Here is a 14,437-nt window from a genome sequence, read left to right as displayed (position 1 = left end):
GTCTTGTGTCCCAAGCACACCTGCAAGCCCAGCTGCAAAATATAAGTGAAGACAGAAGGACTTTGGGACTTGCTGATTTCCATCCTATCAGAGGAGAGGAGAGGAAAGGAGAGGAGAGGAAAGGAGAGGAGAGGAGAGGAGAGGAGAGGAGAGGAGAGGAGAGGAGAGGAGAGGAGAGGAGAGGAGATAAAAGAATGCCAGGTCCTAGGGTAAGGGAAAGAACCTGCATCAAAGGGATAGACAGAGGGTGATATAGGACCACCAATGACCTCATCTGACTTCCATGTAATAGGTGTGGGAATCCACACACAAAGTAAACATTCATTCAAACATACACACAACAAAATAACAACAACAACAATAATAATAATAACAATAATTAATTGCATTTCTTCCCAAATTCTAGGCAGCCACTTGCAGAAGTTCCATCTGGAACATGCAGTGACTCTGTCATAGGACCTGCCTCATCCTTTGTGTCCTGACTCAGAAAATCATGACTCTTCTGTAACTTTCTTTCTATCGCTTGTGCTTTCAGACACTAACCAAAGATTGGGCATGGTTCCCCCAACACTCTGAGCTTTCCCTCTGTTTTTCTGAAGCTTACCCACTCATTGCTTCACCACATGGCTGCTTAAAAATGGCATAGATTCCTCTATTTCTCTCATCCATCTTTCTCTTCCAGCAGCTGCCAAGATTCATTACTTGCCTGTGCTGCAGGAATGTTAATCTTGGTGTTTCATTGCTGTAGCAGGTCATGACTCGATAAATTCAATGTAATATTTGCCACATATGGCTTCCGCCTTCCTCCCTGTCCTTCTGACCTTATGCATTATACCCATCTTGTGATTTGTTTTAATTGAGATGATTTTCCAGTTCCTAGTAATTGAACCTCTGACTCTTGAAGAGGCCAATTTGGATTCCAAGATTCTGGAGTAATGATACTCACGTCTGCACCCGTGTCTATCAAACCCCAGTTACAATGCCATTTACTCACATTCTTAGCTTTGGTCTTTGATCATTTTTAGAAGTCTGCCAGAATATTTGTTTCCTGTTTCATATTGGAATTTTTGATTTATCCTCCATGTTTATTCCATCATCCAGAATAATATTGTCTTTTACAGACCACTCTGGATTTTTTTTTTAATTTCCTGGTGAAACATGCCCTCCACAGTGACTGGGAATGACTGGACCACTTTTAACTTGAGGGCCTTGAGAGGCCCACCAAAAAGTCTCCCAATGGTATTGGGTTTGCCTTGTCTGTCTTTTGTTGATCTCCATTCATTGGTCCAATGTCAACCTTTGCCACACCTTCTATATATACCTGAAGGCTGAGTCCTCACATTCTTGCCAATCCCAGGGGAGATATTATTCCTAGGAATTCCTTTTCTACAATCACTTGTCAGATGTCCTATTCTACTACAAGTAAAACATTTGGGATTTTGATGTCTCCTCATTCTTTTGGAAATTGCTTCTCCTCCCCAAGATTCAGTATTATAGTCAAATCTCAAAATATTCATTGTATGCAGGATCCATTCATCCATTGGTGCTGATCTAACTTTTAAAGACCCAAGTATCCTTTTTTAAATTCTAAGTTGGTATTTCCAAAAGCCAGAGATTCAATAAGTACTCATCTATCATCTAGATCTGTTACTCTTATTTGTACAGCCTTAGTTAATCTTTGTAGAAAATCACTAAATGGTTCTCTCTGGCCCCATTTAACCCTGGTATGTGATTTAATTTCTTAGTTCTTGCATCCAGTCCCAAGCATTTAAGGCTGCTTTGTGGCATAGGGATAAGATTTGTTCATCAATCTGAGCCTGAATTTGATCTTGGGAAATCTCGAGTGCTTTTGCTTTTCCCTGTTGTGCTAAAATTTTAGCCTCTTCCCAGAAATAACATTTATACATCAGTTGAGGTCTGTCATCCAAGATTGCTGAAACTAACTGAAGCCAGTCGTGTAGCATTGATTTAATGCTAGAAGCCCATGTCTTTACCATCTTCCTAACAAATGAGGAATTCAAGCCATAAGTTACTACTGCTTGCTTAATTTTTTTTCTGGGTAAAATGGATTTATTTCACCCTCGGTTTCATATGCAGAGAGATACAGGAAGTGTGGTAGGAGTCCTCGTTGGCAAGTCCAGGACGAGCTGAGATCAACTGGCTTTGTATAGCTGCTGTAGTAAAAGCCAGGGGTGTGCAGCTGTGCTTAAATATCTTTTGACGTGACTCAAAATTCTAGGCTTAATTTCTTTTAGGTCATTCATTCCTATAGGTACCCATTGACCTCCTTTGGATCCTTTAGGGTCTTGAGAACTTAATACTTTGTCAGAGTAGATTGTAGGGTAGGAAGCTAAAACACTGGGTAAGTCATCTCTGACAGCTACTGGTAATGTTAAATCCTGTTCTTATACCTTGTTTCCCTGTTCACCAGCTCAAATAATTTCCTAAATCCTCTCAAATCTTTTTACTACTGTCTTTTGTAAAGCCCGAATCTCCTGGCCTGTATATATTTCTAGTGATTTCACTGAGGCACCTAGCCTCTGGTCCTTATTCTACACATGTGATTCCAAAGTCTGAAGTTTTACCTTTAAAGATAACACCTCATCCTTGGACATTATTTGGATAGTGTGCAGGTTGCCATCCTGGAGAGATACTCTATAGACTAAGCTGTTATAACTTTTTAACAAATTTTGATTGTCAAATTCAACAGTATGAATTCTTTCAGATAATTTCTCAGTATTGAATCCTTTGACATGGATTCAATTTTGCCTGTAAAATTAATGTTACCTTTTTCAATAGTATTGATTTTTAGGTAACTTTCGATTTTCTATGGTATTAATTCTGTCAACTAGTTGTTCATTATTAGTCTGTAAAGACTGTATTATTTCCAAATGTGCTTCATTCTTGGCTCAGTATCAAACCATATTATTAAGGACGTAATATGAAGAAAAAAATGAGTCTCAATATCCAATAAATGGAGGTATCACAATAACCATATAACTTTTGCAGAACACAATCCATAGTATTAGCAAAAAGTTATTAAAATTCTCTATGGTACTATTGTCTGCCATTATATAACTTTCAAATTTATTGATTTATAAATTAATAAAATATTTACCTACTATGAGGTCTGGTAAGTTTTTTAAGGTGTAATAATCTTTATTGTTCAGCAGGCATCATGGTTGCAGAGTCACGACTAATAACGCAACCTGGTGCCATGAACAGTCCTGAGCCGCTTTGTTTGGCTGCCTTGGTGTTGGCTAAATAATAAGAAATATGCTTTGTTTGACAAATTAAAAGCAATTAAATCAAGTCTGTACATGAATCAAGAAGCCCAGAATTAAGGAGACAGGATTATAAACCAGAAGTTGCACAAGTCGCCACACAGAAGGGACTACAGCAATGGGGGGAGCGGGGCGGTGCACAAGCTTGGGAAATTTCCAAGTTGCTGCATGTGCTTAGCTCCACTGTGGTGGGGGTTTTACAAAAAAAAAAAAAAACCTGTTTACTAGGTAGGTAAAAGCGAGCAAGCGGCCAGGAGCGAGAAACTTTCTGGATTGTGGACCAGTTGGGCTTTTAAGTCTGTCCACCCAGTAGGTGTGGAGTTCAGAACCACATGGGATACCTGATAATGATGGATGCTTAAAAGAAATCCCACACTAGGTCAGAATTGAGTATAATAGAGAATTATTTATTTAGGTATAGACTCACAGATTACAGTCCTCTGCTCAAAAGGGGAACAGCAACCAAATGCCGCAGCTGGAAGAGAGACCAGATGAGCACTTTACATAGGCATCTTTAGTATGAGAGGCCATGGAATTCCTACATCAAAAAAAGAGCAGACTAAAGGTAAAGGTGCTGGCTGGTAGGGTAGATACCTGTAATTTCAGCACTAGTGAGACAGAAGCAATGAAGATCAATTGGTCAAGCTAGTGGGCTATGTAACATTGCAGACCAGCCCGAACCATGTGAGAACCTGTTTGGAGATTGGGGGGGGGGGGCAGAAACAGATGGAGAGCTGGAGGTAGCTACACCAAAAACAAAACAAAAATCAAGATAAAACAAATAGTACTGGGGTGGTTGTTAGGCAAGCAAGGACCAAGAAATCACCAAAGAATATGAAACAAACAACATGGCAGGAGCCAACACTTGCTTTTCAATAATAACTGAATATTAGTGGTTGCAATCTCCAAACAAAAGTAATATGCTAGTAGATCCCATTGGTAAGCAGGATTGATCTTTCTATATTTTCCCATCTATAGAGAACGTGTCTCAAAATCTATGTTGGGTGAAGGGATGGAATGAAGCATTCCAAGCAAATGGAACCAGAAATCAGGCTGACATTAATCTTATAATATTTGACAATGTAGAATTCAAACCAAAAGCAATAAGAAGAAACACTAAGGTAACTTTTTACTGAGCAAGAGAAAAATCCATCAAGAAGAAACTTTGATTCTGAACATATACCCATCAAAAGTGAGTGCATGCAAGTGCATAAATTAAACTGTTGGGTATAATTGATGATTAAATCCAAGACAGTAGTAGATGGTAATTTCAATATCCCACACTTACCAAAGGATATGTCATTGGAGAAACACTGAAGTAAATCATAGATCAAACAGACATAATTGGCCTCTATAGAATAGTCCATCCACATCCTACAGAAGGAGCATTCTTCTCAGCAGTCTGTAGAACTTTTTCTAGAGTAGACCACATATTGAGATACAAAGCATCTCTTAACATATATAAGAAGATTGAAATAACTTCTTATATTCTATCTGACCATATGGATTAAAACTCTAAATCAACAGTAAAGGAAACTATGGAAGTTGCAACTTATCAAAACCTATGAATACAAGGAATGAATAAAAGTTTAGAGATTTAAGTGCCTACATATAAAAAATTAAAGAAAGCTCAAATAATAAAAATGAAAGAAAACTCAAATAAATTACTTACTGAGGCACATTAAAGTTTTGTTAAAAATAAATAAATTAGTTAATTTATTAAAAACCAAAGGAGTAAATGGGAAGAAATTATTAAGATCAGATCAGAAATTAATAAACTAGAAATTAAAAGTAGTTCAAAGAGTCAATGACATGTGAATTCAAAGCAGGACTACACAATGTGTCTTTCATATATGCGATATTGCAATTTCCCCTGAATTAAAGCATTCCATCCTAAAAGGAAGTTCTTTAAGACTCAGAAAGATCTAAAAGGAAACTCAGTAAGTCTCAAGAATAAATAGCTCCGAAGTCTCAGGAAGCTCCTAAAACAGAACAGGGGCACAAAACTCTTCTTTCTCTAAGTTTATAGAAGTAGCAAGTATTATTGAGGAGATAGTCCAACTGAGATGCCTAGAAAAGAGTCTTTCACCCATTATTGTTTACTGCTAGAATCATTTTGATGGGAAAGTAGGATAGATTTCTGCATGGTTTGTCTCCTTGTTTTAGAGACACCGTTTTATCAAATACCCTAAGTCAAAGTATTCCATATCACCAAGAGTAGATGTTTTGAGTATCCATGGTAAAGTGTTTTTTTCTTGCTGTGGGTCAATATTTGGGCTCTAGGCTTGAAGAGGCATCGAGGAACATGGTTGGAATTTCTATAAGACTCTGGATTTCACAAGGGCTAAGTGGAATGTAAAACTGATTTAGAGAAGTTTGTGTCTCCTTGAACAAGAGTCACTGAAGGAGCTCAAAAGAGTTGCTAAACTAAGTTATTTAGGAACAGGGATAAAGGGGTAGAGTATGTAGAAAACAAATAGAAAATGCAGTCAAAGGAATAACCAAATCTCCACACATTAATCAAAACTAAACACACACACACTTAACTTCCACATGATACAACTAGAGTAGATAGCACTTTACTATCAAAGAACAAGAAACCAGGATGGTGGTGTGGCTCACGTGTAATGATGCTTTCTACCAAACCTGACAACCTAAACTCAGTTTTCAGGACCACTTCCTAAGAATTGTCATCTGCTTCCATGTGAATACTGTAACTCATATGTGTGAATTCATATACAGACCCAAACATTAAATAAATTGATTAAAAAATTATAAAAGAACAATCCACCAAGAGCATGGCAGTTTGACTATTTGTTCACAAGCTCAAGATATCACCAAATAGACATGCACTGGGTGAGGGAGAAATGACCACATGCTTGGAATTGGAGAAGTCTCACATCGTCACATCCATTGCTGTCTCTATAAATTCTTTCAGTTTAGTTACAGAATTTAAAATTTGTTTGTGTATTGTTGTGATTTTTCATTATTTAATTTTTTAAATGAGCTTTTCCATACACTGTATTTTTATAATTTATTTTTACTTTTTAATTCATCGTTTTTATTTCTTTTATATATCATTCACAGTTTCCTATGGGTCCTCTTCTCCTGCTTTCTCCCCCATCTCCTTCCACTTTCCCATCTGCTACTCCTCTATCTCCATTCAAAAAATGGGGTAAGGCCTCCCACAGGAATCAACAAAGCATGTGACATCAAATTGAGGCAGGACCAAGCTCCTCTCCACCTGCATCAAGGCTGAACAAGGCTTCAACCATAGGAAATAAGCTCCAAGGAGCCTGCTCATATTAGGGATTAGTCCTGCTTCCATCTCCAGGGTCCCAACAAAAGACTAAGCCAGACAACTGTCACCCAGATACAGAGGGCCTAGTTCAGTCTCATGCTGACACCAGCTGTCCATGAAGAGTCTGTGAGCCTCCACAAGCACAGGTCTGCTGTCTCTGCATTTTTACCAATCATGTTCTTTTTTACTTTTTTTTTTGAGACAAGGTTTCTCTGTAGCTTTAGAACTTGTCCTGGAACTAGCACTTGTATATCAGGCTGGCCTTGAACTCATTGAGATCCACCTGCCTCTGTCTTCTAAGTGCTGGGATTAAAGGCGAGTCCCACCATCACCCAGCACCAATTGTGTTCTTAACCACTCCTTGCTCATATAATCCAGCTACCTTCTCTTCAACTGGACTCCCAGAGGTCAATCCAGTACTTGCTTGTGGATCTCGGCATCTGGTTCCATGAGGCATTCAATGGAGGCTCCATAATGACAATTGGGGTAGTCACCAATCTGATTACAGGGGAAGGTCATTATTCTTATTGTATATAGTTTTCTTACATTAGTTATAAACTTTTATTGACAAAAAAAGGGAAATGTAGTGGCATTTCAATTGCATTTTAATAAATAAAGACTGCCTGAAGATCTGAGAGTAGAATAGTTCCAATGGTCAGTCTAATAGACCAGGTTATGGTGACACATACCTTTATTTCCAGCAGCCACCACAATAAGCACCTTTAATCACAATAGCCACAATAAGACGCACCTTTCATCCTCCTAGCCACACTAGTTACCATAGAAATTGAGTGGTGTATGCCTTTAATTCCAGTGGTGAATGTCATTAATTACAGCCCTAGAGAGGAATATAAAATGGGGGAGTGCTCTCTTCTATGGTTTTGTGTAAGCATACATTTTGGTTTTCCTTATTTCTTTTAGTTGCAGATTTTATACCTTTACCAATGTTAGAAAAATTTGGGAGAGGAAACAATGAGGCATATTCCACAATTTGCAGTCATGAGTCCACTTTATACTAATGATGCCACCTTAGATCAAGTTCCATTACATACCCACGGCTGGGTGTCTTCATCTGCAGTCTTAGTAATGATAATAGATAATGTTCTTTTCTATGGTAGCTGTATTGCATCATAGATGGGAAGGTCATTAAAGATCACTGTAGCCTTGTATTAAGTAAATGCTGTGTTGGCATTATCGGCTGTATTGACTATGTCTCATTTCTTAGTGTCCTGTCAGACTACAACAATAAGCATTCATTGAGTTATTTGAGGTTTTAACCTAACTATGTAAATTGTTAAATTAGATGTAAACCATCTAATCGGTGGTGGATTAGATGTTAAGGGTACCATACTCTTCTTGACAGACCTGAAATTGGTTCCCTGTTCTCTCACTGGGCAACTCACAAATGCCTGGAATTGGACATACAGAAGTATCTGAAGTTTTTACTGTGTTCCCATCTATTTCATCTATGTTCACATGCTCACACACTAACATACATACAGATTATTTAAAATTAATAATTAAAAATCAAATTCAAACCAAGCAATGGTGGTGCACACCTTTAATCCCAGCATGTCTGGATTCCTCCAGGAGTTTGATAACCTCATTATGTTGTCCTTGAAATAAATGGAATTGTTCCTTTTAGATTCTGTGTAGATCTTTCAAAACTCCTCAATATTGGGAACAAATATTTTGTTAGAATTATCTTCACATTTTACTTAAAACAGTGCCCCTTAGGTTTGAACTAAACAAAAAGAACACTGCAAGCAGTGTCATCATACCTAATGTCAAGATATACTAAAAAACATGATGATAAAAGGCAAGATCAAAGTTCAGACAGCTACAGCCCATGATTTTTTACAAATAGGACAAATACATATATAATATATATATATTATATTATAATATAATATATATATAATATATATATATATTAGAGAAAGACAGTCTCTTCAACAAATGGGATCATGTCATCATCAGCTGGGGCATGGGCAACCTACCACTTTACCAGTGACCAAACATCCCCCATAATGGCTTTCTATCCAACACAGTCATCAGTTTCTAGTACCTCCTTAGCTAGAGGTAAAATGCAGGGAGCAGTTTGGAGTGAACCATGCCCAAATTTCCTAAATAATTGTTTATAGTGTTTGTTTACATTTAAAGGGGGATATACTATAGAGAAGAATGCCCTGCATTGGTATGGATCTTGGTTTATTGATACAAATTTAAGGTCAATTTTATTATATGTATATTTCTGCTCTTGTTTAAGGTATTGTGCTTGTGCAGCACATTTAAAATATAATTTATAATTATGAAGTACAGATTAATATAGTCATTTATAATAATAAAGCTTGTTGTCCTGTTAGTTATATTTTCTAGATGTACAAAGATTTATTTCATAATGAATAATTATTCTTCAACTTTTCAAAGACTAACAGATTATGGCATTTAAAATGTTTAAGAAATTAGAACTTTTCTCGAGAATGAGACACATTTGCTTCTGGAAGCACCAATCTACTTCAAGAGGAAGATGGGCATCAAAGAGACTCCTTGTGGAATTTTTCAGCTATTTGAGTAAAAAACTGTTCTGGCCTGGACTGCTTGATGGTATGCTGTATGAACTGGACATACAGGACCCATAGAGAAATGACTACTGAACTTACCTAAAGGTGAGACAGTCCTTCGGAGTTCTTGCTTCATGAAAAAGATTTCAAGACATTTGGCAGGACACAGAAAAAAGTAACTGACAATATAGGCAAACTATCTTTGAAATGTCCTACTTCGTGGAAAAGTCTGTCAGAAACTATGGGCCTGTGGGCTGAAGATGGATGCTCCAATGTTACGGAAGAACTTTGGGTAACTGTCCAGGCAGGAGATGTCTCTGTCAATTCTAGAATTTGGAATGTTGCTTACAATGCCTTTTCTGTTAACTTAGGTAATATTATATTCTTCTGACATCTTTGATGGTGTTGAAGAATAGATAGTTATAGTTATAGTTTTTCTTAATTATGATAAAAGAAAAATTAGATATAAAACTTTAGACTCACAAAGATAGGATAGATGATAGAGGATTTTCCTTAATTTGCCAAATTAAAATGAACTAAATATTGTAATTCTTGGTTGTTAACTGTTTTGTTATATGTCATCTTGCTATGTTAAAGTTAAAACCTTCCTTTATATTTAGACAGAAAAAGGGAGGTGATGTGCGACTTTCCTCTAAATGCTATGAATACATTTTATTGCCATTGGTTAATAATGAAGCTGCTTTTGGCCAAAAGCTTAACAGAATATAGTCAGTCTGGGAGAGAGAGAGAGAGAGAGAGAGAGAGAGAGAGAGAGAGAGAGAGAGAGCAGAGTCAGAGAGAAGCCTTTCAGCCACCCCAGGAGACAGATGTCAGAAGCCGGACAGAAACTTACTGGTAGGCCATAACCATGTGCCAATACACAGCTTAATAGAAATAGGTTGATTTAAGATATAAGAGCTAGCTAGAAATATGCATAAGTTAATAGGCCAAGCAGTGTTTTAATTAATATAGTTTCTGTGTGCTTATTTCAGGTCTTCACAGCCTGGAATGAAGAAGCAGCCTCTGGCTACATAAATGTGTAGAAGGCAGCATGGTAACATGAACGTTTAGCAAAACAGCAGCAGATCCTCATTCCCAGCCTTTGATCTTCCTTGACTTTGTCTTTGTCCGGGTTTACAGTACTGGGTTTAGAATCCCTCTTGTGGAGCAAGCCTCAAGCATGATCAGAAAGTGACTGGTTACTCCCATAACTGTCATGCCACAATGGCACACTGCCTGGCAAGCTGGAGTTGTAACACACAGGGGTCAGCATTGGATGAGAACATTAATGACTTTCCACCCTTTTATAGCTCCTTCTGGCATTATGAAAACGAAACATAAAATAAAGGGTTTCCTGGACAGTTCAAGATTGATTTCTCCATGACTTGCAACCCAAGTGTGCTGTCTTCAGTTACAGGGTAGTAGTGCCTCGCACCAGTGGGCAGCTGCTGTGGAGCAATCTTTGTATACTGTAAATATGTGTTACTCTCATTGGTTAATAAAGAGCTGACTGGCCTATAGCTGGTCAGGAAGAAATTGAGCAGGAGAGCCAGACTAGAAGGAGGATGGGAAGGAGAAGGACAGCATCTCAGGAGTCAAAAGCCAGTTAGAGAGGACACAGGACACGTAGAAAATGATGAAACAAACCTTGAGTCACTTGTAGATTTACTTAAGAATATGGCTTAATTTAAGTTGTAAGAGCTAGTTAGTAACAAGCATAAGCTTACTTAACTTAGCTTGTGTAATTAATGTTATTTTTTGTTATTTTTTAAAGTTCAGTGAATCCAGTTATTATTTTAGAGGACATATTAGATTCATATACAATATATATCATGTGTCTAATTGGTTTCATCTGTCTGCTTTTAAAGTTCAAAGTTGTGAAGCAACAACTATCCCAGGACTGTATTTTCACATCCCAAGCAGAGTGTAACAAGCACCTGTGAGTTGTTGGCCAATAAGTTCCCAGTGACTTCCAAAACAAAGTAGCCTATTGTTCTTGGCTGCCTGATAACCACACAGAGGTTCCTACTTTGTTTTGGAAGTCACTGGGAACTTATTGGCCAACAACTCACAGGTGCTGAATTTAAGTTAAAAAAAACAAACAAACAAACAGCCGGTGGTGGTGGCATGCTGGGTGGTGGTGGCACACACCTTTAATCCCAGCACTCAGGAGGCAGAGGCAGGTGGATCTCTGTGAGTTAGAAGCCAACCTGGTCTACAAGAGCTAATTCCAGGACAGGCTCCAAAGCTACAGAGAAACCCTGTTTCAAAAAAAAAAAAACAAACAAAGAAAATAAAAACAAACCCTGGGAACAGTGTTGCTTTCATGTGAAAAGGCAGCTTCATTTAACTTCCTTTTTACAAATATATTTGTGATTATCTTATACAGTAGCAGGTCCCTAAACGGTTTTACCATACATTCCTAGTTTTTATTGTCCCTCTTCCAGTCTTTCCCCAGTTCACTTGCTCCTTCCATGCCTGGTATTTCCATGTTCTCCTTCCATATTGCATCTATTTCTGTATCCACATACTGTCTCCATTGGGAAATCACCTCCTTTCATGATTCCTTTATGTCCTTGTTAGACTTTACAGATACCTCCAACGTAAACGCAAAATTCAAAGCTTCAAATCTGGGACTCATATACTGGAGACCGCACAGTGTTTATCATCCTGAGCCTGTGTTACCTCACTCAGTCTAATAATTTCTAGAATCATCTATTTTCCTGCAAATCCCACAGTTTCACTTTTCTTTCAGTGCCAATAGAATTGCATTGTGTAAATGTTCTAAGTTTCATCATCCATTTTTCAACTGATGGTCATTGATGCTGATTCAATCTCCTTGTTGTCGAGGGCAACCTGAGGAATAAGCAGGCTCAATGCAGGTCTTCAGGAAGAGCAGGAAGGTGATAGCTTCCAGTGGAGTAAAATTGTCATGGCACCTGATATTTTTAAAAGATTCCTTTGTGTGTGTGTGTGTGCGTGTGTGTGTGTGTGTGTGTGTGTGTACATGATTTCTGTTTGTGTATGCAATGTGTGTGCAGGTGTTAGTGAAACCAGAAGAGGATGTTGAATTCCATGGTGCTGGAGTGACATGTAGTTGTAAGCCACCCAGCATGGGTCTTCTCCATCCTATGAGCCACCTCTATTGCCAGTAAATCGGATTTTTTAATGCAGACATTTAGAGCTGTAAATTCCCTCTTAGTTTTTAATTTATCATTTATAACCCATAGGTTCTAATGTGTTCTCTTTTCATTTCACTTAATACTAGGAATTAAAATTTTCCTTTTTGATTCCTTCAATAGATTCCCACATGTCCATCCCATTATTCAGTGCTGTATTGTTAAACTTTATTGGCGTTTTGTATTATCTATAGATCCTTTCATTGTTGATTTCTATCTCTACTCTATTGTGGTCAGATAGTTATATCATCCCACTCTCATGTATTTTTTGGGACTTGATTTCTGTGTCAAGATTTCATTTTAAAGAATGTTCTATGAGCTGATAAGAGTAATATATAATCTGTAGTGTTTCAGTAGAATGTTCTCTGATGTCTGGTCTATGATGCTGCTTAACTATGATGCGTGTAATTCTTTTCTGCAGGTTCTTTATGCTACTGGGATTGGGGTTTGGAACTCACCTATGGTTACTGTGTTGGGGCTCATATCTGTGGCTATTGCTGTGTGGTATTTGTATACCCTCTGAAGATATATTGCTGCAGTTGGTGTAATGCCAAATGGCCAATAGCTAGGCAGGGGAGACAGGTAGGACTTGCAGGCAGAGAAGAATCTCTGGGAAGAAGAAAAGTGGACTGGCCGCCAAATGAGGAGGAAGCAGGATGGGCTGTATGGAGTGATGAGGTATCAAATCACATGATGAAACACAGATTTAAAAAATGTGGGTTAATTTACGTTACAAGAACTAGCTATGAACAAATCTAAGCTAGGGCTACACTTTGATAATTAATAATAAGTCTCCATGTCATTATTTGTAAGTTGGCAGACCTCTCCTCCTACAAAATAATTCATCGACAGTGAAAAGTTTGACTGTAAGTATTCAAAGCCACTGTTCCCTATGAGGACCTGGCACTGGGGCCATCACTGGCTCTGTTAAGCATGTTCTTGGTTTAGAAAAAGAATTGTGTTTATTCTCTATACATTAAGGGAAAGCTTCAGGTTGACCTCGCCCTCAACAAAGGACAATACAAAATCAGTAAAATGATAAGAATTAATATACAAATTTCAATAACAGCTCTCAACGTAATGGTCTCAATTGTGCAATCAAAAGTAACTGACAAGAAGAATAAATTATGAAAAAGGTCCTGTAATTATGCTTCCTATAAGAAACACAGATCTGCAAAAAAAAAAAAAGGCACTTTAGATTGACGGGCTGGAGGAAAGGTACTCCAAGGAATTGAAACTAGGATATAAGCAAGCAGGATATTTTAACAGCTGACATACAGACTTCAAACCCGACCTAATCAGAACCACTCCACGGGGACAAAGAAAAAAGATGTTGAAATTATAAACATATATAAGTGAAAGTTGGGTACTGTCAACTTCAGAAAACAATGGGCTACTATTGCCAGAGTCCCAAGGTGAGCTGTCTCTGATGTCCTTGAGGTTGCTTGATTAGCTTCCCAATGACTCTGTCTCATTGTATAACAGCTTTTGTTGCTCTATCACATTTTCCCTGTCAGGAAAGACTGTATATAAGATTCTGTACTTATTAGAATGCTTCTCTGGCATAAGACATACTTTGAGCAAGATCTTGTGACCCCAACTTTTTTTTTAAAAAAATCTTCTTTATCTTCTCATCTCCTGACCCTTCCTCTTAGAATCCTGTCATCAAAGAGTGATCTGCTAGTCCAGGTCACTTTTCTAGAATCTTTTTATTAACAATCACGATATTGTTTACTTTCCCTTCAGTGGTCTCTTGGGTGTGTTTAATCTTCTCTTCAATTCAAAGTTTTTCTTCTATTATCTTCTGTAGAGTTGGTTTAGTGGCCATAAATCCTTTTAGTCCGTTTTTTATTGTTCTTCAATATGACAGATAGTTTATTGATTGTCATAGTGGGTGGCAGCAATAACCTTTCAGAACTTGGAATAAATCTTTCCCAGGTCTTTAGCCATACAGTTTTCTATTGAATAATGTTATCCTAATCAGCCTGCTTCCATGTAAGATGTTGCCCTTCTCTCCTGCAGCATCCCATGTTCTCTTTTGTAGATGTCTCTGTTTTTGAGTATATGATATGAAGACCCTGTCAATCTGGTGTTCTGTCTGCCTCTTGT

The sequence above is a fragment of the Microtus pennsylvanicus genome, chromosome 1, assembly GCF_037038515.1.
Source record: "Microtus pennsylvanicus isolate mMicPen1 chromosome 1, mMicPen1.hap1, whole genome shotgun sequence".
NCBI classification, from domain to species: Eukaryota; Metazoa; Chordata; class Mammalia; order Rodentia; family Cricetidae; genus Microtus; species Microtus pennsylvanicus.
This window is presented reverse-complemented; position numbering follows the sequence as displayed.